The 23848-nt window shown below is 38.3% G+C and overlaps 2 long non-coding RNA genes across 2 annotated transcripts; one reads left to right on the forward strand and one right to left on the reverse strand.

Annotated features, from left to right (window-relative positions):
• Positions 1–675: 675 nt before the first annotated feature.
• LOC308408571 lies at positions 676–2305 on the reverse strand. The gene is made up of 2 exons (XR_013973806.1): positions 1836–2305; positions 676–1208 (listed from the first exon to the last, which is right to left on the reverse strand). It is a non-coding gene; the product is annotated as an uncharacterized lncRNA (long non-coding RNA).
• A 42-nt stretch (positions 2306–2347) lies between these two features.
• Positions 2348–3685, forward strand: LOC308409075. The gene is made up of 3 exons (XR_013973930.1): positions 2348–2693; positions 3170–3209; positions 3355–3685. It is a non-coding gene; the product is annotated as an uncharacterized lncRNA (long non-coding RNA).
• Positions 3686–23848: the final 20163 nt, after the last annotated feature.

The following is a 23848-nucleotide window of genomic DNA, read 5'->3' on the forward strand; positions in this document are numbered from 1 at the left end:
AAAGAAGGCGTCTAGCCTGGATAGCAGCTGCGAGACGAGCTGATATTCAGTTCTCTACCAGCCACAGATATCTGTTGGTGTGCTCCAGTATTTTCATTCAGGTAAGTTCTAAATAAGTTCATATTATTATTTATAGCCTGTTAATTTTATTTTCAATAGCACAAACTTAGAACAAACATGCAGGACTACCTTCTATTTATAGAGTTGCTAATTATTTGGCATTATTGCAACAAACCAGCCTATGAAATGAATGAAACAAATCCTGACTGGGTTCCAACACTACACATGGGGCACTACGAAATCCCTGCTTCAAACTACATGCTACATACCACCATGCCAATCAGATTACTTCTTCCATGTGAGAGTAAAAAGGTGACCTTCCTGGATAAGATGGCAAAGGTTTGCTGCGTTTTGGTGAACATGTGCCCCAGTGTGGTAGTAAAACCAGGGAAAAATGCTCTTGTTAAATACTTTTAAGTCTTGTGCTGTTTATGTAGTGATAAGTTTTCAAAAGAGACAGTAAATTACAGAATGCTAGTAGTGGGTGATATTATACAAATGCTGTCATGATTTTATGTGAACATTTTGTCATTTGTAAACTATACATAACATTTTTTCTACATTGTAACTGATGTGATGTTCGACAAAGTGCTTTTAATTAAAAATAGGCAAACATTTCTTTGTTTCTTTATTCAACTTTTGAACAGTGGTATTTAGTAAGTACATATTCAGTAAATGCAAAGTATTTACATGGCCCCCTAAATTAAAACATTATGGGTTATTCAGAACAGAACTATGCTTGGAAAAATATTGTCCCATCAGTTGATCCAACTCCTCCACAGTAGCAGGTGGAACTTTTCTTTTTTGAGGATGGCTTCTTTTACCTGTCACAACGAATGGTCTGTTTATGTTTTGATCAAGAACCTTTTTTTTGGGCAGCTGAAGAGGAGAAGTCTATCTTATGGCCAACCTCTGGCTGTATCTTGGTCATATTACCCAGCAAAACCCAGTATGCAGGTTCATCTGTAACAGTCCTTGTGCCACAGATCCTCACTGTTGCTTCTACATTAAACAGAAGAGCAGTGACATGGCTGCAAGTCTCCACGACTCTAGCCATACAGCTGCAGTGGGCGGCTTCAACCTTCCCTGTGATGCTCACAATGACCTGTGGCTGCAATGCTGCAATTCAGTCTTTAAGAGTGCAGGACCTAAAACACACACAGACAAAGTTCATTTAAAGACAAGAACTTTAATAAGCCAAGTCCGACACAAATGTGTTTTATTTACTTTCAAATCCATTTATCATAAATGTAACAAATAAAGTGTTTTTATGTATCCATCTATAGAACGCTGCATGTTATATTCTAAATCTGCATGTTTCTTTTTAGAAACCTATCAGCAAAAAATGAACCTAAAGTATGTAATGCAAGGATGTAATCACTTTCAAGAGGGAGAAAACATAAAGTTCGACTTTAAGTGACAACTATGGACACCTAATATGACAAGCAGATTCTGCAGGTCATTAATCAATGTATAAAACTAAAACAGAATGTATTTTTAGTGACACAGGACACAAACAAGGAAGCAAGATGTGTAATTAGGATTATTTATAATAAATATGAATTAATTAGGGCAATTTCTTTAACCATAAAGAATAACTAAATCCTTCAGGACAATGTCACATCAATGCACTGAACTCACTATGTTATCCCTCTAACAGAGCCTCTACATGTTCTCACTGTAATTTCCCCCTCATGAATGAATTTTTGCTAGCACTAATTTGAATGCTGGGGGGAATCAAACGCATTTTACTCGCAGTACTCAAGCTGACTTACCTTTGCTTGAATGACGGCGTACTCACAACGTGGAGGCTTAAAAATAGCCAAATCTTGTACCCAGTCCTTGGTGAATTGGATGTGCGCCTCCAGAGATTTATAATTGCGAAATTGGTGCGCCGTGTATGCGCTGACTCCACAGACAAGGTATGAGAGTAGATCATGCTAAGTCAATAGCGGTTTGGTCTTCAGGGTTTCTACTCCACGGCTATATTTCATACGGGTCCACATTTCAACAATCAAGTACCGTCTCTTTGCATCTGGACAGAATCTGTCTCTATACCGTCATTTTCTTTTGAGCTACGTTTCAGAATGGTTCGTAGCAATCTTGTTTTGATTCGTGACCTGCCAAGATGGTGCTGCGCTCCCACAATGCATTGCGACATTACGTCAACTCCAAAGCCCTTTGCGTGCAGGAGTGTATGCGCATGCGCATTGCCACGGTGGTTTAAAAAATAAAGATATAATGAAAAGTAATTAATAAAAATTTAATATTTAAACATTCCCACAAATGTGCAATGAACGTGCAAAAACTCTCTTTAGTAGTTGTTGCTGTTTCTTTCTTTCTTTCTTCTTTTTTTTTTTTTTGAAAAATAACGACGTCTCTGAGGCGCGAAATCTGACAGCGAGAGGAACGGCCGGATACAGGAGACGGGAAGAAACAAGCCGATTATGTTCGCGTTAATTAAGTGGTTGGAAGATGTAAAATTCTCAATTCTGCCAACTGAACATATACGAGATTTTAATGAGGATGAATAATTAGCCGGCATGGAGGAAACGGACCTTTATTTCGTGGAGTGGCGACAAGAAGCCAAGGCGGGTGGCCAGTCTAAGAAGCCTCCATCATCAAGCTAGCAGGTGCCCTTTCCCATATAATATTACTTTATTCTCGTGTATTTGGAACGGAAGCGTAGAGCTGCCACCCAGGCAAAAGAGAAATATAAGTATATCACGTTATAACGTGAAAAGTTTATCGTTCTAACAATATACTATCATGTTTGAACAACATGTTTGAACAACATTGTACGAAAAATGTACATAATTATCACGTCCGTACAATATTGTGCGAACGTGACAATTATGTATATTATAATAACGTGATATTATATTATACAAACATGAAAAGCATAATGTTAGAACAATAAACATTTCACGTCATAACGTGATACAGCTCTATTTTTCTTTTGCCTGGGTGGCAGCTCCACGCTTCCATAATTTGGTAATCAAAATATGTAACTTAATTAATTATATTGTGACGTACTTTTGCCTTTTCTTATTATTCTGCCTTCTCAATAACTATCAAAGCCTATTCACATTTAATTTGGCTTTCACAGAAATCCTACCTCTCCTTCTGGCTACAGAGTACTTACCAAGGTTAGAAACAAAGAACAGTTATGCTTTATTAATGTTCGCTAATTACAATGTTCCACATTTCCTTGCTTTTTAAGTCATTTTTAGGCTTTTTAGAGTTTTTGTTTTTTATTTTTTTAGCAGTAATGTTTCTGCCTATTTATTTCAGCCCATGAAATCGAATGCAGATCTTCCTAATGTGAGATTTACATAAATGTAAGTAATTTTGTTTGTCATTGTCATTAATGTTGTTGCTGTTGTTGTTTTTGTGCAGTTTGCAATCATATAAACCTAGCAAGCATCAGTCAGCACAGTGACTAACCTAAACAGATTCTTGCTTTATTCACATATATTATATGTAATTATATATACCTGCACATTGTACCTAGGGTTGCAGCCACTTGGCCCCACCCCATTGTTGTGACAGCCCTGATTGTACTTATACACTGCATCTGAACAGGGAACAGTCTGCCACATTAATGTATTTTTAAGTGACTTGTTTGTAATACATGTAATACATATATGTATATGTGTGTGTGTTTCTTTTAGAATGTTTGAGTATGTAATGAGAATAAACTTATAAAATGAATATTCCTTGCTTGATTGATATGCTATATGTATGTTTTAAACATCAAATAAAGATTTCTTTCAGATGTTACATGTGAATGTGTTTTCTTAGAAATATATGAAGGGTTAAATTTATATTTTTTTGAATGATTTTAAATAAATTTAAATTGTATTTTGAAATATATTTTATTAATATATTTCAAAATATACAAAAAATGGCCAAAAAATATATGTGCTAAAAAACATTTCAAAATACATAAACATATTTCAAAATGTATTTTAAAATACATTTTGAAATACATTTCAAAATATACAAAAAATGGCCAAAAAATATATGTGCTAAAATACATTTTAAATATATAAATATATTTTAAAATGTATTTTAGCACATATATTTTAAGGCATTTTCAAACAATTTTCTGTAAACCCCTGCTGCTTAATGAAGTATTCAGTTAATTATGTCAGTTTTTTTTTTAATTTTGCCCTTTTTTTGTCATTGTTTGTTTTTGTCTGTTGGCTAGTTTGCTAGTGATTTAGAATTATCAACTGCATAGGAAACATGTATCTGTCAACATCACAGCTAAACGATACTTTTGCATACAGCATTTTGAAGCCTGAAAGTTAGTGTTTTGGACTTTGATTTTTTTTGTTTGTTTGTTTATTTGACGTATTTGAACAACAGGGTGAAGTGCTAACTTCTAAGCTAATGCTAGGTAGCTTGGTTAGCAAGCTACATCTATAAAATCTATGGAATGCAACATACAGACATCTAAACTAGACACACCTGCTAGTGTTACTAGTGTTAGTGCTATGTGATTCACTAATAAAATACAATTTATCTTTACCAGAAACTCTTATTGTGTATTTTTAATCCATTTTAAAATAGAGATTCATCAGTTCAGTTATCTCAAGTTCTGACTGACAGCAATACCAGTACCTCGGCTTCTTTATATTTAAATGAACATCCTGTCTAAATGATAAATAGCTTCCTAACTTGATCAAATTAATTGTGACAAATAAACACATTTAATAATAAATAATAATATATTTTTACCCAATTCATATTTATTGGTAAAATAATAATTGGTATATTAAATAACTGCCCCAAGATAGATGCAGTGAAAATTCAAAACTGTGTGGCATCTAATTTATTTTCATTAGTGTCATAAAGGACATAAAGGAGGTGTTTTATGATTCTATAAGGTGAACTGTATCATTCATGCATTAAAATAGGCTAGGTTCCTAGTTTTTCCATAGGTAGGTTTGTTGAAACACTGATAAGCTTAAACATTTACTTCAAACTGTTTTCATAGAGAAAGTAGTTTTAAAGTGTTTTCCCTGTTAGTGTGTCATTTTAGTGTAGACCACAAAATATTAATGCTTTTCATGTTTCTGCATCAGTCTTTTTTGCGCACTGTACATATTTGTGCCTTTTCCCCCAGACACATTACTGACTCAGGAAATGTATTGATTGTGATTACCCAGTCAACAGTGCTTTGATATTTCTGCACACCGCGGTGTCCTGCAGGACTTCTTTGTTTCCTCTGCACAAAGATGTCCTCATCAGCTCCATTGTGTTGTGAGATTATCTTCCAGCAGGTTTCACTTTTTATCCTATCACACAGACAAATCGGTTCCTGAGTTAAGCAACATGTGGGACCTGTGATGCTGAGAGGCAGCTTATGCTTTCTGCTGCTATTCATCATAAAACCTGCACCATCAGTTTTAGGGAACTGTATTCATAATATTAGATAAAAACAGAATAACCCGAAGAAATTGTTCATGGTATCAGCCAGTTTAAAAAGATATTAATCAAGAAACAAAACATTTTTAATTTAGGAAATTTTGGTTTAAGTTATCAAAATTAATATGGTTAATGCATCTAGACAATTTATTCTGTTTAAAGGTGTTGAAGGTGAACATTACATTTAAATTTATTGATGAATGTCTTTCAGTAAATCAACAGTAAGTATGATCATGGCTGAAAATCTTCTCAGCTGCCTTGGTGCTGGTGGTGCTGGTGTCATCCCCAGTTGTTTTATGCCTGGGCCTAGATTGAGTTTTGTTGGTGAGCCTTGATTACAACTGCAGCACTGCTCATTTCACAAATGAACAGCTCAGCAGACGCCACACCCCGTTGTCTTACAGATGACGCGCTACTACTACTCCCGCTGCCAAAAGGTCCCACTGTGTAAAACGGCACCAGCTGCTCTGTAAATCTCCTCTGGATTATTGTGAAATTAAGTCAAAAACACATATTGTATCTGAAAAAGTATCTTAAAGATAAGAATATGGCACAATATGCTATTTTTATATGATATAAATGTAGTGTTCAACATTTCAATCCAGTAGCAGGTCCATTTTTTGGAGTCACACTTATCCAGAAAGTTCAAAATATTGCCTCAGGAGTCCTGTACTTCTCAAGTACAATAGCCATTGGACATGTCACCTGCTGCCTATGTTTATTTGCTTCAGTATAAATGGTATGAACAGTCTGTTATGAGCTCCCTCATCTAATCCACTGCTGGAGTTATTCATACTGCTGTATTGTCACCGTGGATCCAATCTCACCAGGAGTCTGAGCACCAAAAGAGTTGTCATTGTCATGTGTCATTGTCAGCCTGGCTTTACATGCTGTGCATTGGCACATTTCTCAGCAGTAGAAATCCTCCCACCCCCCACTTTCACACAGGGTTACAAGTATAAAAAATACTGCATTTTTTAAAAAAAATATAAAGATAAATCTGATATAGGTTTGACCTTTCAACCTGGTATCAAGGTGGCAAGTGATGCATAGCAAAAGATAAAGAGAGGCTGTTGGAACTGGCTAGTGCTGCGGCACATAAGCATCCTAGCTTAGACCCAGATAGGATGTCTGGGGAATACAGGCCTCCATTTTTGTCATTAGTCTCCTCCCCTGGCACATCCTATTCCTTCGGGGAATTAGCCTGTTGATAAGAAAGCGTCAAACCCGCTGCAATTGATAGAATCCATTTAACCAGCCTTTTGTTTCCGACATTTTTCAGCCGCCATCTGGAAAATGTCATGGCAACCTTATCACAAAAGTCACATGCTGTAGTGTAGACAGTCAGCATCTGACAGATAAAAGGGTGTTGGAAATTATGTGGCCTGTCAGTTCATATATGGTCCAATCAAGCTGTTGCCATTGTGCTGAGTTGGCCCTAACAAGCTATGAGTTCTATGAGTCTCAGCAGGGCTGGGAAGGTTATTGATGTGCTTTGTGTGTGCATTTTCTATGATTTTAGTATTCATTTTTCATGCTGTGTTAGGGTTCTCTTGCAAAACATATGAGTGGTATTTCTCAGGTATGTTAAGCAAGCTAAACCATAGCACAGCCCATGATATCTCTATTTCAAGACACAAGCCTTAAGTCCTCCTTTCAGCAATTGTACTATGCCACAGTGCAGCAGACAAGCAATTAGTCCACAAAAGGCCAGACAATTACGGAGATTGCAGCAAGACTTCAAAGAGACTGGGGCATAAATCCTTAAGGGCACAGTGTGCATCCCGTTACACATCCTCAGTAGTTGGCAGTTTATATTGTCTGCGGTGAGTGCAGAAAAGCAGCTGGAATGTGTCAGTCTGAGTATCCGCTGAGGCTCAGGCAAGATAAAGAGGCAGAATTGTCCTGAAAACACACCAACCAGACAGTTATTTTGGAGGAAGCCTGCCTCCTCTGTGTACTTAGCGTTTGCTTTCCTGCTATGATCCTGCAGTGAAGCCTGTGCCAGGTCAGGCCTCTATTAATGTGGCACTCTGAATATACATTTGCATATGGATAAACTGACTCAACGTAACATTTTATCTGCTGCAATGGGCTGTTGTTTGACCTTCAAGTCAATCATGCAGCCTCTAACATGCTTTTCAGAACCACGTTGTGGTGTTAATATGTAGTGCAAATTTTAAAAAGTTAAAAAGCATTAGGAGGATGTACTTCCTGAGACAACTGGGGAAGTACAGTCTTCCACAGGAGCTGCCGAGATGTTCCCAAGCCAGCCGAGAGATAAAATCTCTCCAGTGAGTGCTGGGTCTGCCCTGTGGGCCTGCTCCTGGTAGGAGGTATGCCTGGAATACTTCACAGACGAGGCACCCAGGAGGCATTCTAGTCAGATGCCTGAACCATGTCAACTGGCTCCTTTTCTAGTTGGACCTCCTGTTGGCCCACCACCCACAGGAGGGACCATAGGGGTTTGGTACTTAGTAGATCAGGATTTTTAAAAAAAATGTCTACTCCTAACTAGAGATGGCACGATACCACTTTTTTATGTCCGATACCGATATCATAAATTTGGATATCTGCCGATACCGATATGAATCCGATATAGTGTTTTTTAATCAACAAAACTGTTTTTTAAATATCTTGCTGCATTTTGTATAAGTTCATACTCAAGTTTAAAACAACAACTACACTAAAGCTATTCTGTTATACCTGTATGCAAAAAAAAATATTCAGCAATTTCATTTTCATTTCATAGTTCAGCAATACTGATCAATCTAATAAACTTAAACCTACACCATCCTCCCTATTCTGGTATTTTAAAGAGTACTTAGCATAAATATTAAGCAACCTAACTAATAGGGTTCCAACTCCCAGCAACAACAAAAATAAATAAATAAAAAATAGGGAACCACCCCTCACGCTCCACCTCATGATGCTTAATCGACGTAATCAACCTTAATTTGATGCAGTGTGAAAAAAAATGCACAGAAATCAATTCTTTTTCAAGAAATATTAAATAGATTCAACATCTTTCTTCAACAAAATTGCAGACTGCACAGATGGTACCTTCCCAAAGGAAAAAGTACTATAGCTTACTAGGGTATATACATTAGACTTAATAGTTACTATATACAGTAATTGACTTCTATTCATTTTACATCAGATTAAAACTTTGGGTGTAAGATTCAGATAATTATTTATTAAAAGCTAGACATTTTAAATGAGAATAAGAAAGAAAAGTATGTCTTTGTGCCCCCTTTTCCCTGTTAATGCCCTATCGGCCCCCCTGGCTAAACTTTGCTAGATCCGCCCCTGCACAGTTACCAGCCGTCAGCTACGTAGAAAAAGATCCTCGAGTAGAAAGTAATATTAAATACATTCTAACAACAGCTGATCAAGCTTAAACGTGCTGCTTTTGTTCAGCCGCTGGTTTCCTCTTTCTGGTGCGAAGTGGGCCAAAAGCAAACTAGAGAGACAGGGACTCGCGACAGAAAAGCCGATCAGCTGATCATTAAGCAGTTTCATGATTGAAGTAGCAGCAAGAAGAGGCAGTCGCTCCATATATCGCTTGTTAAGCTTAATGCAGGAATGCTTTACAAACATTCAGAGATGGACTTACACACTTGCTGTACTTCTCTCGGGGATAACTTTGTCGGAGATGAAATGCCGGGTTGCTAGCGAAGCTCCAAATGCTATCCAGACCACCGACAGGTCCCGCATGCCACAGCCACTCTATCACGTGATGCATACTGCTCCGACGTGCTAACGTTCTGAGGCGAGTTATGGCGTGTTGCAAGTTTTGTGAGCTGCTTTTGTGATATTTAATGGATCGGATTACATTTTTTATTTTTCTCCGATAACCGATCCAGTAATTTAGGTCAGTATCGGACCGATACCGATACGTAATATCGGATCGGTCCATCTCTACTCCTAACAATATATTTGTAATAAATAGCATATTTACAGACAGACAAATGGTGTGTGAAAATCTGTGATGAGTATAAACTTGGACATTTGGCATGGATGTTGATATTCGTTGATATTCCACTCATCCAACTACTAAATATTGACTTTTTTGTCTTTTAATTATTGGATATGATAGCAGCCCGATTAAAAGTTGTGTTCAGAGACATTGAATAAAGTTGGGAAACTCACGTTGTGGAACACACACGCATGCACGAACGCACACAGGAAAGAAAATTCATGTTCTACAGTACAAATCAATAGATTATAGGTCAAGACTATTTCAGGAACTCCCGTGAGACCAGGTAGTACTCCAGGATGAGTTATAAAAAAAATCCTCCCTAGCAGAGTTTTCATAAATGGGTGAAGCTCTCCATACAGGCCATAACCAGATTTGGAACCAGCCTGTAATCCCCCATCTATGGGAATTGACTCACTTTTTGAGCCAACCTCAAGTGGCCATAAGGGGGAATGGCAATTTTCTGCACTTCTGTATTGGCTTCATGGAGGTTGCTGCTTGGTTTGGACTCATTCATGTTGGTAGTTAGCTTTTATTCATAAAATATGCCTCTTGATCTTTTTAGTCCTTGGACTCATAGAATTGTTTAAAGTTAAATCTGTGTGCAGTTCTGCAGATATTCTTCCATACAAACACTACAATTATTGAAAAAAAAAAAAAAAAAAAAAAAACAAAGACCCAGAAAAAATGCCATCATGTCTCATATACAGCCTTTTCTGTTAGATTTTGTTCATATAAGATTTTTTTTCAGTTTTCATGTAATAATACATATTGGAAACAGTACTGTAGTAATTTTTATTGGATTTCTTCCATGTTAAGGTATGAAGATGCCTGTGTTGTTAGAATCAGTTAGACATGTATCATGAGATGTAATGTATCCCTAATACTAAGTAAAAATACAGTGTTGTGTGAGGTGTGGAGCCTACCCTGCTGTCATAGGGAGAGAGAGGGTACACTATGGACAGGCCACCAGTCCATCACAGGGCTAATGCACAGAGACAGACAATCATTCACACTTGCATTCACACCTACACTCAATTTAGACTGACCAATTTGCCTAACAAGCATGTCTTTAGACTGTAGGAGGAAAGTACAGTGCCCAGAGAGAACCCACACAAGCAGTCTTCTATCTGTGAAACAGGTAAGGTAAGAAAGTTTGTAGATGCTGAATTTTCCACCAATGGTACCTATTTATGTAAACTGGTGGAAACACACTCTCCATTACTGTTAAGCATGATTGAGCGAATGCAATTATATGAGGTGATAATTACCTACAGCCATGATTGCTGGGAAGGTCATAGTAAGTCAGTACTTTCATTAAACAATTCTAACCAGCTAAATAACACGTGGACATACTCTAAACAGAAGGACACCAGCTGACCAGAAGGCTGAAATCTGGAAACTTCTCATTGTGTAGTGATTAACTACTAAATCACAATGCCGTCAGCTGATTCGGATTATGTATGTGTGCAGTTAGTTGACTAAACTCAAAAAAAGACAAAGTATAAAGTAAGACAGATGACAGCTGTGCTAGCCAGCACAGTGCTGCAGCACTTTGTAATAGAAATTGAATGGTTGCATGTCAGTGAGGTAAACCCACTCAACCACAAACTCAAGCGTGACCACATTCTGCACAAGCATGAGGATCCTTTGACTAAGATTTATACAAGCCTAATGCACTTATTTTTTAAATTTTGGCTGTAAAATGAAAAACAAATCTTTCAGGAACCATTTAAATTTTCTCTCTAGCCCAAAATGATTGAAGACTATGGTAATGTGAAGTGGACATGGTAACATCTAGACAAAGCAAATTTTTTGTGTTTAAAAAAATCTGTGTTTAAACAGCAGTAACTTGTGAATGCCTTGTGCTACCGTGATGCACCAAATATCCCCACAAAGCTCATCTTCTCTTTTTTTCCCCAAAACTGTTTCAATTTTATATCTAGAAAGAAACTGCAGAGTTAGGGTCATTTAAAAAGTCCTTGTATAAGTGAAGGGTTAACCGACAAGAAAAGAAGCTACACTCTGCAAACTAATCTGACCTTGTGTGTGTACAGTGTTATGCAGGGTGCAAAGTGTCACACAATTCACGTGAAATTAAATTACGTTGTGATAATTAAACATAAACAGCTATTATGACCCTTAAATGCACATGTAGCATTTGCAACAAGGAGTGTTTAACCTTTTCCAGTAAATGTTCCTCAGTTTTAACGATTTGTTTTCTTACCTTTAGACTAGTCATTTTTCCCGCCAATTTAATCCACAAGGAAAACAGCCCAAGGAGCATCCCTACTTCAGAAATGTCTGTATACTAGCAGAAAAGAAAAGACTATAAGCTCCTTCTTTTTCCCCTCCATTGTTGCAGTCATCATCATCGTCCTGCTACTCTCTTTAGGTGTCACCACAGCAGATTATCTGCCTACATCTGAACCTATCTCTAGCGTCCTCCTCTGTCACACCAGCCATTTGTTTATCCTCCTGGACTACATCCATTAATCTTTTTCTGTGCTCTTCCCCTTTTCCTTCTCCCTGGCAGCTTCACACTTAATATTGTTTGTCCAATATAGCCACTATCTCTCCTCTGTACATGTCTAAACCATCTCAACCTTCTCTCAAACTTTGTGTCCAAACTGTCCCTCTAATGCACTCATTTCTAATCTTGCCTGTCTTGGTCAGTCCCAACAAATATCTGAGCATCTTTCAGCTCTGCCATCTCCAGCTTAGCCTCCTGTCTTTGTGTTAGTACCATACATATCATACATCATAGCAGGGCTCACTAATGCCTTGTGAACCTTCTCTTTCATTCTTGCTGCTATCCTTCTGTTAAATGTCTTCTTTGCTGCTCTTGTGCTCTCAAGGTGTATATAAAGTACCTTAAGGTGACTGTTGTTTTGAATTGGAACTATGTAAAAAAATTAACTTATCTGAATTCAATTAATTGAACTGCACTCTGTTTTCAGTCCATGGAGATTCTTGCCTGACCTCATTTGTCAAATTTTCTATCATCACAGCAAACAAGTATGGGCTCTCACTCCCACCTCAAACCCATCTGTCACTCCAGCTGACATCACCACAGTCTTTCTGCCATCATACATGCACCAGCCTCACATACTTCTATGCCACTCTTGACTTCCTTACCACAGTTCCTCTTTTGGCACCCTATCATATGCTTTTTCTAAATTTGCAAAGACACAGTGCAACACTCTCAAATCAAGCATTGCATCTATAGTGCTCTTTCTCGGCATGAAGCCATGATGCTGCTCACTGATCATTACCTCTCTCCTTAACCTAGCTTCAACAACTCTTTCCCACAGCTTCATGGTGTGGCTCATCAGCTTTAATCAAAGTCTCTCTGTAGATAACTCAAGTTAAGATGATGAAAAGTTAATGCCAATGTTTGCACACTTGTAGTTTCTCTTCCTATGTTCTGCACCAGCCTCACATTATCTCCTATAACAATGTCTACTTTCTGTTACTACGTTCTGATACTTGCTCTTACAAAGTCCAGTGAAAAATGTTGAATGATATATTGAATTACAGAAGCTGACCTTGGCCTGTCTATCTTTTGAATATAGTTTAACACAAAGCATTTCAGTGATGATGAAAATGTTTTTATCAGCCCAAGTGGCAACAACAATAGTCGTATTAAACAATACGGCTAAAGAATCAGGTAAATAATGAAGGGCAGTAATGCAGTGATTCATAAGCAAAATGTTGTTGTAAACAGCCATTGTTTTCCATTAAAATGTTGAAAATGACAGTTGTTAAATCTGTTTTTCTTTACGGCAGATATCTTTGCTTAAATATTTCTATTTTTTTTAAACTTTTGGATAACAGCATGCACAAATGTTATCAACAAATTAAGGCCCATTTTCTGTCTTTCTTTTGTTCTCTTCTGACTGCTTGATTATCACAGCGGAGTTGTCATGTGAAGGAGCTGCATCCCAGAATGAGAGTATTCAGCACAAAGTATTGTATTAGAAATTACTGCAATTAATTCAGCTCCCTCGGGGCTGAGAACTTGGCAGGAAATGGAGCCACTCTAGAACAGAAATCTCATCCGTCACTCTGTGTAGCCTTATTGTTGACATTTGGGTGGTCCCATTTTTTTGACCTTAGCTTGTATGTAATTTATCATAAAATGTTCCTGCTGATCAGATAAGCTGTCTGTTTTAGCTTTGAAACATATATATCAAATGGCTTTTCTGAAATCACCGGAGCGAAAAATTACAGCTCCAGTTACCTGACAGAGTCCTATCAAGTTTGTGATTAGGTGCCCAACCTGAATGTGAACCAATATCCAGCCGCAATTGTTCTCGCAGCTGCCAGAAGGACCTTGGTTGATGATGATGTGCCTCCTTGAAATCCAGATGAGTCATGTGTGTCACTAATCATCTGCAGCATTTCCATCTTACTCTGAGCTGATTCAAGGGTAAGGGCACCTGGAAAAAAGCCAGCATCGTTTCTATTTTGTTTAAACGGCTTTGCATTTATAATTGTTGACAAAGATTTCTGAGATATATATTTGTGCTTCTAAAAACAGCACAAATCACTTTTCTGCTGCGATAACATCTTTTTCATCACCCTGATACTCCCCTCATTTTGAAACCCCGTACAAAACTGACCAGAGTAGCAGAAAAGGAGAGACTATTTCCCTTGACTTGCTCCTGTTAAAACGAATGGTCTCACATCTGAGCACCATGTTCTGCTTGACTGGGTTTGTCTGCCAGCTTGCTTTTGTCAGGACCCGAAAGAAACCAATAGAGAGAATGAAAGAAATATGGAAGGGGAGACCTGGAGAGCTTTGGGCTGCCAGATGCTCACTTGCCACCAAGAAGAGACAAAAGAACGAGCCAGAGGGTTCACAGCAGCTGAATCATTCCTCCTTTCTATTCCCCTCATCTTTCTTTGCTCTCCTTCTCACCTACATGGCAGATGGGCAGTTTCAGAAGTGGGGAAAGTGAACTTGCTGTGTTTTGTTGATCCCCAGGCTCAGTGGACAACAGCTAAAAGAAATCAATTTTTTTCAGCAAATGGAGACCAGGCACCCAATCTTTTACTAAAAGGAGGTGTTAGACTTTGTGGGTGGTGCTTTTGTTTTATTTTTTTAAATCAAGCTCTGATTTTCCAGTGTTTTTCCAGTGCTTTCAACACCATCAGGCCGACCCTCCTGGGTGATAAGTTAGCAGCGATGCAGGTGGATGCTTCTCTGGTGTCCTGGATTGTTGATTACCTGACAGGAAGACCACAATATGTACGTCTCCCACAGTGTGTGTCTGACAAGGTGATTAGCAACACAGGGGCACCACAGGGGACTGTCCTCTCCCCCTTCCTCTTCACCCTCTACACCACAAACTTCAGCCACTGCACAGAGACCTGCCATCTTCAGAAGTTTTCTGATGACTCTGCGGTGGTTGGATGCATCAGCAGGGATGATGAGACAGAGTACCGGGCTGTGGTCGACTCCTTTGTCACGTGGTGTGAGCAGAATCATCTGCAGCTCAACGTGGCAAAGACCAAGGAACTGATCGTGGACTTCAGGAAGACCAGGAAACACTTGACCCCTGTTTCAATCCAGGGGGTCAGTGTTGACATTGTGGAGGACTATAAATACCTTGGAGTACACATTGACAATAAACTGGACTGGGCTAAAAACACCACAGCACTTTACAGGAAGGGCCAGAGTCGTCTCTATTTTTTGAGGCGACTGAGGTCCTTCAACATCTGCCAGAAAATGCTGAGGATTTTCTATGAGTCTGTTGTGGCCAGTGCGATCCTCTATGCTGTTGCATGCTGGGGGAGCAGGCTGAGGGTTGCAGATGCCAACAGACTTAATAAACTGATCCGTAAGGCCAGCAATGTTGTGGAGATGGAGCTGGACTCCCTCAAGGTGGTGTCGGAGAGGCGGATGCTGTCCAAGATAAAGACAATGTTGGATAACACCTCCCACCCACTCCATGACATGTTGGTCAGTCACAGGAGCTCGTTCAGTGAGAGACTGAGATTACCGAAAAGCACCACTGAACGACACAGGAAATCATTCCTGCCTGTGGCCATCTCCCTGTACAACGCATCCACTTAACACACTGTTTGCTGCTACAGCTACACATGTTTCTTTTCCAAATATTTATTTATAAGTGACTTATGTATGTATGTATGTATGTATATATATGTATATATTGTACTATTCTTAGTTAGCGTATTGTCTGTCTTGTCTTAATGTTGGTTTAAAATGGAGCACTGTAACAAAAAATAATTTCCCCCAGGGATCAATAAAGTATTCTGATTCTGATTCTGATTACCACATGTGCAGCCTTTTAAGCAAAGCAAGGTTTCAATTATTTAGTTAGAAAACCATGTATATTAATTTAGCTGAAAGCTGTAGTGTCAACAGAGCATTCTGTGGAGTGGCATAAGGACAATATTAATAATCAGTTGGCTTTGCTCTCAAATAGCTTTCACTGAAAATGAAATGGGAAAAACAACAAAAACCCGTTAAAAATGGTTCATTTGAAAACTGTAGGTGTAAAGCATCATTTGTGAGTCACCATGTGATCAACGAAGCTGGATCTCGTCTGCTGTAAAGTGAATTTAGGGTTCCAGTGCCCAGCCCTTTGCCAAGTCAAGAAGCACGAGTTTAGAGGGGAGAAAAGGTAGAAAATGGGACAATATGAGACACGTATAGAAGAAATTGGATTGGAGATGAGAAAAAAAGAAAAACAGTTCAGTTTTCTGATGATTCCAATTAATTACATTAACTCAAACCTGACCTTAACTAGTCTTTTAATCATTTACTGATGCAAACAGTGAAATAAACACATCTGTGTGCACTTACTGTTTTTCTTTCTTGGTAATCATCATAATATAATTCATGTTTCAAGTTATTTCTATTCAGTTGTCATGACAGACTGGTCAACTCAAGTCTTGATTAGAGGAGACAGGAGGAGATGTAATAAAAGAAGAGAAAGTAAAGTGGAGTTGGGAGTAAAGGACAGTCAGATTTGGGTGGGGAGAGGAGGAGCTAAAGTGAAGGTTTAGAGAATTTGGATGTCTGCCCTGTGGTTGTAATGCTGCCAAATCCTGTCTTGGACCCGGGAGCTGCACACGCAGCTGAGACAACTGTGGGAGGTTCTGGGATGCTGAGATCCATCTCAACTAAAGGCAGAGAAGCATCTGTAACAGTGATGAAGAGGAAGGTTATTATTTTCATCTGGATGGTATTCGAAGTGATGCGTTTTACAAAGCACATGGCTCATTTTTATCAGATTGTATTTTATTTATTTATTTACTAATTCACTTGTGTGGAAACCACAGCTGCAAAATACAGGCAAACTGTTTCCTTTTTTAACTCTGTGCCGTGACAATCACACACTTGACTGCTTTATTGAAGTTTCAGGCAAACATGTATTCACACCTAAATTATTGTCATACAGAGATTAAAGACCCTGAGAAAGTTTCCTTATATAAAGGACAAGGTTATAGACAGTGATGTTTCCTGTATATCACAGTATCATTATACATTTATGGTAAGTCCTTCAGACAAATGAATTTTTAAATTGAATATGCTTGCAGAATGGATGGACTCGGTGGAGGTTTATCAGTTACCATTTCCTCCTCTCTGTGTAATGAGTTTGGGTGATAGAGTGGATTCCAGATCGGCCAATTGAAAAACAGATGTGCAGCCATCAGATTTACTGACTTCAGCTATTCCATCTGCCCAGAAAATGTGATCAGATGTCTCACATGCCTGTAATATACCTTCAGACAAACACAAAAGGCATTGGCGATTAGATTTTATCACTAAACGTCTCACACGACTCTTTAGATATTCCCATTAGCTTCAGAAATATAAAAGTTTGTGCAACTCGAGTTTGGAGATAGTCTTGGGGAAAATGAAGTGAAGTTCACTTTGTGTTTTGTTCTGTTTTATGATGAGGTAAAGTACTTTACAGCGATATGACTCCAATTTCTGCTGATTTATTTTGGGTAGATGATTATAATGAAACACAGAGACCACCTGTCCTCCAGTTACTTTAACAAAATGCCTCTGCTTGTTAGTGAAACATATACACTTGAAAATATGTAAATCTGACTTGTTACATCTTATTTGTCTACAATAAAGCATAATTAAATGAATTCTTCTGGGCTCACTTTATTCACTGTGGGCTTTAAATTATAACAAAGAGTAAAGTTATCATTTAGGTAAAGGTGATTTGAATGCATGCTGAGCACCACAAATTATGTGCTTTCCTGTGAAAACAAAGCATTGATGAGGAAAAGGCATTGTTGTGTAAAATAAAAAATAAAAAATATTGCAATTTGTGATCCCTGGAAACTAAAGCAACGTGACATCAAAAATCAATCACACGGCTTTTTAGCACTTACATTACAAGCATAACAACAAATGAAAATTATAACAACTCATTTCCAGGTTTAAATCGTAATTTATTCAGCAAAAAGCTTGACTTACAGCTAATTTTCAGTTTTTTTTCTCAGAGGCTGTGGAAGTGAAAGTTGATTATGGCTATGAACAGTATATGCAATTAGACCACGCATACGCTTGGAGTAATTTGTTTTGATCGGAAGCCCGGTAAGACTTTGAACTGAAAATTGATCTAAAGTAAAAGTTTTATGTTATATACAACTGTTATTTTTAATTATATCGTATTTTTGCATAAATCTTTCCTGCAGAGTTTTGTTTAAATGACTGAAAGTTGTGAGATCAAGTTTTATTCAGTAACATGCTAAATGCATTATATTTTTAATTTCTTGTTTCAGATTAAGGAAAAATCTGCATAATTATGACGTAGCATGGTTTTTGGTGGCAGATGGGCTGGTCTGAGTCTGTTAGAAACTTCTGATCTACTGGGATTTTCTCATGCAACCATCTCTAGGATTTTCAGAGAATGGTCAGAAAAGAGAAACTATTGGCAAGCGAGCAAAAATGCCTTCTCCATGCCAGAGGAGAATGGCCAGCCTGCTTTAAGTCGATAGAAAGTCAGCAGTAATTCAAATGATAACTTCTTACAACCAAGGTATGCAGAAGAGCCTCTCTGAACACGCAGCTTAAAGTAGATGGGCTACAGCAGTGAAAGATCACGCTAGGTGCCACTCCTGTTAACTGAGAACAGGAAACAGAGACTAAAAATTCACATGAGCTCACAAAAAATTGGACAAGAGAACTTTGGAAAAATGTTACCTGGTCTGATGAGTGATCAAAGCTACATGAAAGCATGAATCTAGCAGTGTTCCAGTTATGTAAAGGATACTTTGGTGGCACATTTTGGGCCCCTTTGTACCAATTTACTGTATTATTGTTGAAATGCCACAGCCTATCTCAGTATTATTGCTGACCACATCCATCCGTTTAATACCACAGTGTACCCACTTTCTGATTGAAGCATACTATTTCACAAAGCTCAAACGAGCTCAAACTGGTTTCTTGAACTTGAACGTAAATTCACTGTGTTCGAATCACCTTCACAGTCACAAGATCTCAGTCCATTAGGTGTGGTGGAATGGGAAATTTACATCAAGAATGTGCAGCTGACAAATCTGCAGTAATGCCAAGTGGTACAAAGTCTCTGAGGAATGTTTTCAGCATCTTTTTGAATCTGTTGCATAAAGAATGAAGGAATTTCAGAATGCAAAATCAGGCCCAAAGCAATACTAGTAGTCTGTAATGTAAAGATGCTGGATTTATCAATATCTGTTAATTTTCATCTGGATTCTGTGACAGTTCAATGGTATTGTTGGGTCTGTGTTTCCACAAGCCCCGCTAATTCTAGAGACTTATTCATCATGAAGAAAACAAGACAGTCGATCGATCAAACACTTGCGCAAGGGAGGCCTGTGTCCACCACGAAAATGACCTCTACCACGACCTCCCTTCCTGCCCTTTTTATTGAGACACAGTTCACACAAAACACGTCAGAACAAAGCCACGCCCACATCGTCCTAAGGCAAGGCATTTGTATGTATATGTGTGAACTTCTGTATTTAAGTAAGATTATGTGTGTGTGTGTGTGTGTGTGTGTGTGTGTGTGTGTGTGTGTGTGTGTGTGTGTGTGTGTGGTCCTGTTGATCAAAGGGTCTCCTCCACACCCTAGATGGTTCACCCTAGATAACACAGTGAAGCCATACAAAGGGGAGGAAGTTTGCCAACATCAAACAAGGTGTTCCTGTGATAAAAACACTACCGCCCCCCTCCCAGAATCTTAAGGATCTGGGGAGGGAAGGACAGAAAGAATTCTTTAAAACTATGTACAAATGGTAAACATAAAAATGACAAACATTTAATATTTCAACTTAACAGGTATAAATACATTTTAGAAGGAATCCAACAGCAAAACAACGACATAACCATGTGACATATTAGACAAATTACAAAGGTGATAAGATAATCAACCAAAATAAATTTTCTCTAGAAAGTGTTCTGTGATTTGTTGTTCGCTAAAATATTTATTTTGTTTAATAATATTTCGTTTTCATTGAGAAGAGGCAGAAAAGGACATTACATCCATCTATATCTATCAGTTGTATCTAATGTTCTGCTAATGTAGTTTTTCTGTTGATTGTAATGTGGTTCAGTCTAACTGCGTTCAACTGGAAAAAGAAGTCCACCATTAAACAGTCCCCAACCTAGGCATGCATATAAAAATAAAACATTAATGTGATTATGGTATATTAGTCTGCATTTCTCAATTTTGGGTGATCCTCATCGTGAATGCAATCTTCAGCTTCTTTCTACTCAGAGAAAAGCGACTACTTCAGTTCATTAGATCCCTGCAGGCATCTGATTGCAGAAAGTAATCTGAAAATGATTGCGTCAAAGCACAAAGCACATTACATTCAGCCATCTATTGCATTTAGTTTCATTAAATCAAATTTAAACGATACAAAGCTGTTACAAAATAGCCCCATGCACCTCTATACATTTCAGATGGTTTGTTTAGTATTTGTATGTATTACCCATTACTGTAAATCACGTCCTCCTTTGCAAATTAAAATCATGTTTATTGTGGAAATGTAATATTAATCAACAATATGTTAAATTTTAAGATGTTAATAAACCACGATGTAAAATGCTGTCCAGTACACGGCTTCATCAGATTCTGTTTTTTCTGTTTGTTCGTTCAGCTGTTTCGTAACTTGCTAATCTGCTTCTCTCTGCACATCTGCATCATTCAGACAAACCTTTGATTTCATGAAAGTCTCTAAGCTGTTGTTGTCATACATCACTGTGATTAGCACTGCTGTTTTTAACCTCAGTCATGTGAGCTGTTGTTTTGGATTTTTTTAACATCATTAATCACTACAGCTCTGGATTTATACTGAACTTTACACCTTGTGGCATCATCTACTTGAGCAAAATAGCAGGTTGCAAAACAGGTGGATGAAGGCACATGTAGCACTTTCCAACCACCTGTGCTATTTAGAGAGCCCTCTAATTACGGGCATCAATGTGTGAACATACAGTAGGTTAAAGTAGGTCTAAGCATTTGGCAAAATGACTAATGCTGACATTTTTTTTTTCTTTTACAAGCAATCTCCAGATAGTGTGCCACAGAACAAAAGCCTTCGACAATAGTGCTACTTAAGCTCATCAAATTCATCCTGAACACTTTTTAAAATTATTTGCAATGCAGATATAAATACGCATGAGTCTATGGCCTATTTCTCATCTGATTTAAGAGAACTGCTACCGTTTCTCAAACAGCGTACAAAGAGTGTGTTCATACAGTAACGTTTATAGAGGGTACTTGCTCATGTCTCATTAAAGAGTGCACAGCAACTACCCACTGAGCCTGGTGAGGTCACAATACCAAAAAGTGAATGATATTATAAACATAACAGGAAGTCACTGTATAATTAATCCTCAGTTGCAATGTACGCAAGAAAGGTTTGAAGAATTCTCATTTGCATACAGTCCAGTATATCTGTTTCTGCAGTTATCTGTTAATGAATGAGGTCGACCATCCTCTGCTGCCTTTTTGCTTCCTCTGAGGTTCATTTTATCTGCAGTCAGATCCAGTTGCATTAACATACAGAGACATGATCAGGCACTGCACTCAGAGCTACAGAAAAAGAAGAAAATGGATTTCACGCCCAAGTTGTCAAGTGAATTTAGGATTATAATGTACATGGCTCCTCTTTAATTCATAAACCTCAAATTCAATTAATTCAGCAAATACCATTCAGTTAATGTGGTGTAATTTTCTTCCTAACTTATTGATGAGGCTGCAAATGTTCTTATGTGGTTACAGAATTGGCATGATTTTTTTTTTAATGTGATACAAGCGTGATTACCAATTCACTTTTCTTCTGTGACAAGAATTTTGTAAAAAGGAGACACCAGCTTGAAGCGAACGGATTATAGTTGCATCCCTTCCCGAGTCGTTTGGTATTCTCAGGTTGTACATTGTCATGATTTATTCATCTCTCTGGCATTCTTACTGGCCATTCTCATATATGAAAAGGTACCGTATGAAGTACAGATATTAGTGTCCCACTGAGCAAAGGATTCGTTTTTCTCTTTCCTTTTTATCAGGTCAGCAGATTGAATTGTGAGAAAGGTGCTATAACTAACAACAGAAGACCTTCTGATGTTTTCAAAGGCTAAACACAAAGAGAAGTAATACCTGTAATTATTGGTATTATTTCTCTTTATATGGTATGGTTTTCTGGGTTGAGAAGAAATTGATAAATGTCTAAACTTTCTGTTTTCTGTGGTAATATAGTTTGCACTGTCAAAGACAAAGCTTTTGTGTTTACTTTGCATGAGTAATCTTCCAGAGAACTCGACGGGTAACTCAGCATTACTCCATTTGATTGGCACATCTTACAAAAAAAATTAAACCCCAATCAGGACAAGCACAATATCTTTTTTGTCTTTAACAAAACATTTCAGCTACATGACTCTGTTCTGTCTTATGAAACAATGAAAGATATAAAAAGCCATTTGACTTCCACAGATGCTGAAATGTAACTTGTTCTTACAAATCTTAAGCTAGAGCAAACCTTCCCAAAGTGTGGGGCCCGCCCCCTAGGGGGGGCGCAGAGCCATTGCAGGGGGGGCGCGGCAGGAAAAGGGAAAAAACAAAACAACGCCTGGCCACTGCTAGCACGGGGCGCCCACACAAACGCAAAGCAGGAGATGAAGCATCTCTGAATATGTTCCCAAACCAACTTCATTCTAAGCCAAAGACTAGAAAATATGGTGAAGCAAATCTTCCCTTTGGCTTCACCTGCACAAGTGCCGAGGTAGGTCTCCCCGCAGAATTGGTTTTCCCTTCGTCGGGAGCAGCGCTGGGCTGTTTAAATCTCGGACAAACAGTATCCCACATTCTTGATTTTTAGTTCACAAACACGTGTTTTCTTGTAAAATAAAGGGGGGCCCAGCAAGGCTGGACTGGGACAAAAAATCGGCCCGGGCATTTTGACTAGAGACCGGCCCACCAGGATAAAGATTGAAAATGTGACGTCATTCAGGGGTAAAACTGCAAAGGATTCTGGGAACTTGTGGCAAGAGGTACTAGCGCACGCAGGCGTTCAATTGAACTCCGTTACACAGCGATAAAAAGAAACCCAAAAAATGACAAGAAGCTGTTGTATTATTAACTGCAATAGCCGGTCGCATGACAGCCACGGAAAGCCGACGGGTAAAGAGATCGTTTTTTTTAAATCGGATTACGTCGTTGAAGAGAAATTTTTAAGCCATGTTTCCGAAGTAAGAGCCGACGGATGGTCTGGATATACCAAATATAACGTCCCAGAACACTCCAGCTCACAGGTTAGTCTTCTCCAAGCATTTCCACAGAGGTCAGTCTTCTGTTGTAGTTAATACGTAATTTTTCTTAACATAATTGGTGATATAGGTTACAAGCAAGTCTGGCGCTGAACATAAATTGTCGCGCTATGCTCCTTTGTTTATTGTGCATAAATAGTGAATTGTCCTGACACAATATTGCGTTTTGCTTCTGTTATTATGGTACATTGACAAAAACATATACTTTTATTCACAGGATAAAACAGTTGCTTTGTATCACTAATTGTCCAGTGCGATTACAACATACAATATTATTGTCACTGCTACATTTCTGTGATGCTACCAGAAATTATTTCCACTGCTAATTAATTACCGTTGAGCTCAAAGGTCCTATTAATAAACGGTTAACGAATGTGTATTTATGACGACGATTTGTGAGACTGGTAAACTTACCTTTGTTCGTACGATGGTCTTTCGTTCTACACGGTGCATTTCAAGGTCCTGTACCCATCCGTCGGTAAACTGTACCTGGGCTTGTTGCAGTGACCTGAAGTTACTAAACTTCATGAGTGTATGCACTCACTCCAAGAACTGTGTAATTATAA

Source organism: Rhamphochromis sp. 'chilingali' (genome assembly GCF_963969265.1).
Source record: "Rhamphochromis sp. 'chilingali' genome assembly, chromosome: 13".
In the NCBI taxonomy this organism is placed as follows: Eukaryota; Metazoa; Chordata; class Actinopteri; order Cichliformes; family Cichlidae; genus Rhamphochromis; species Rhamphochromis sp. 'chilingali'.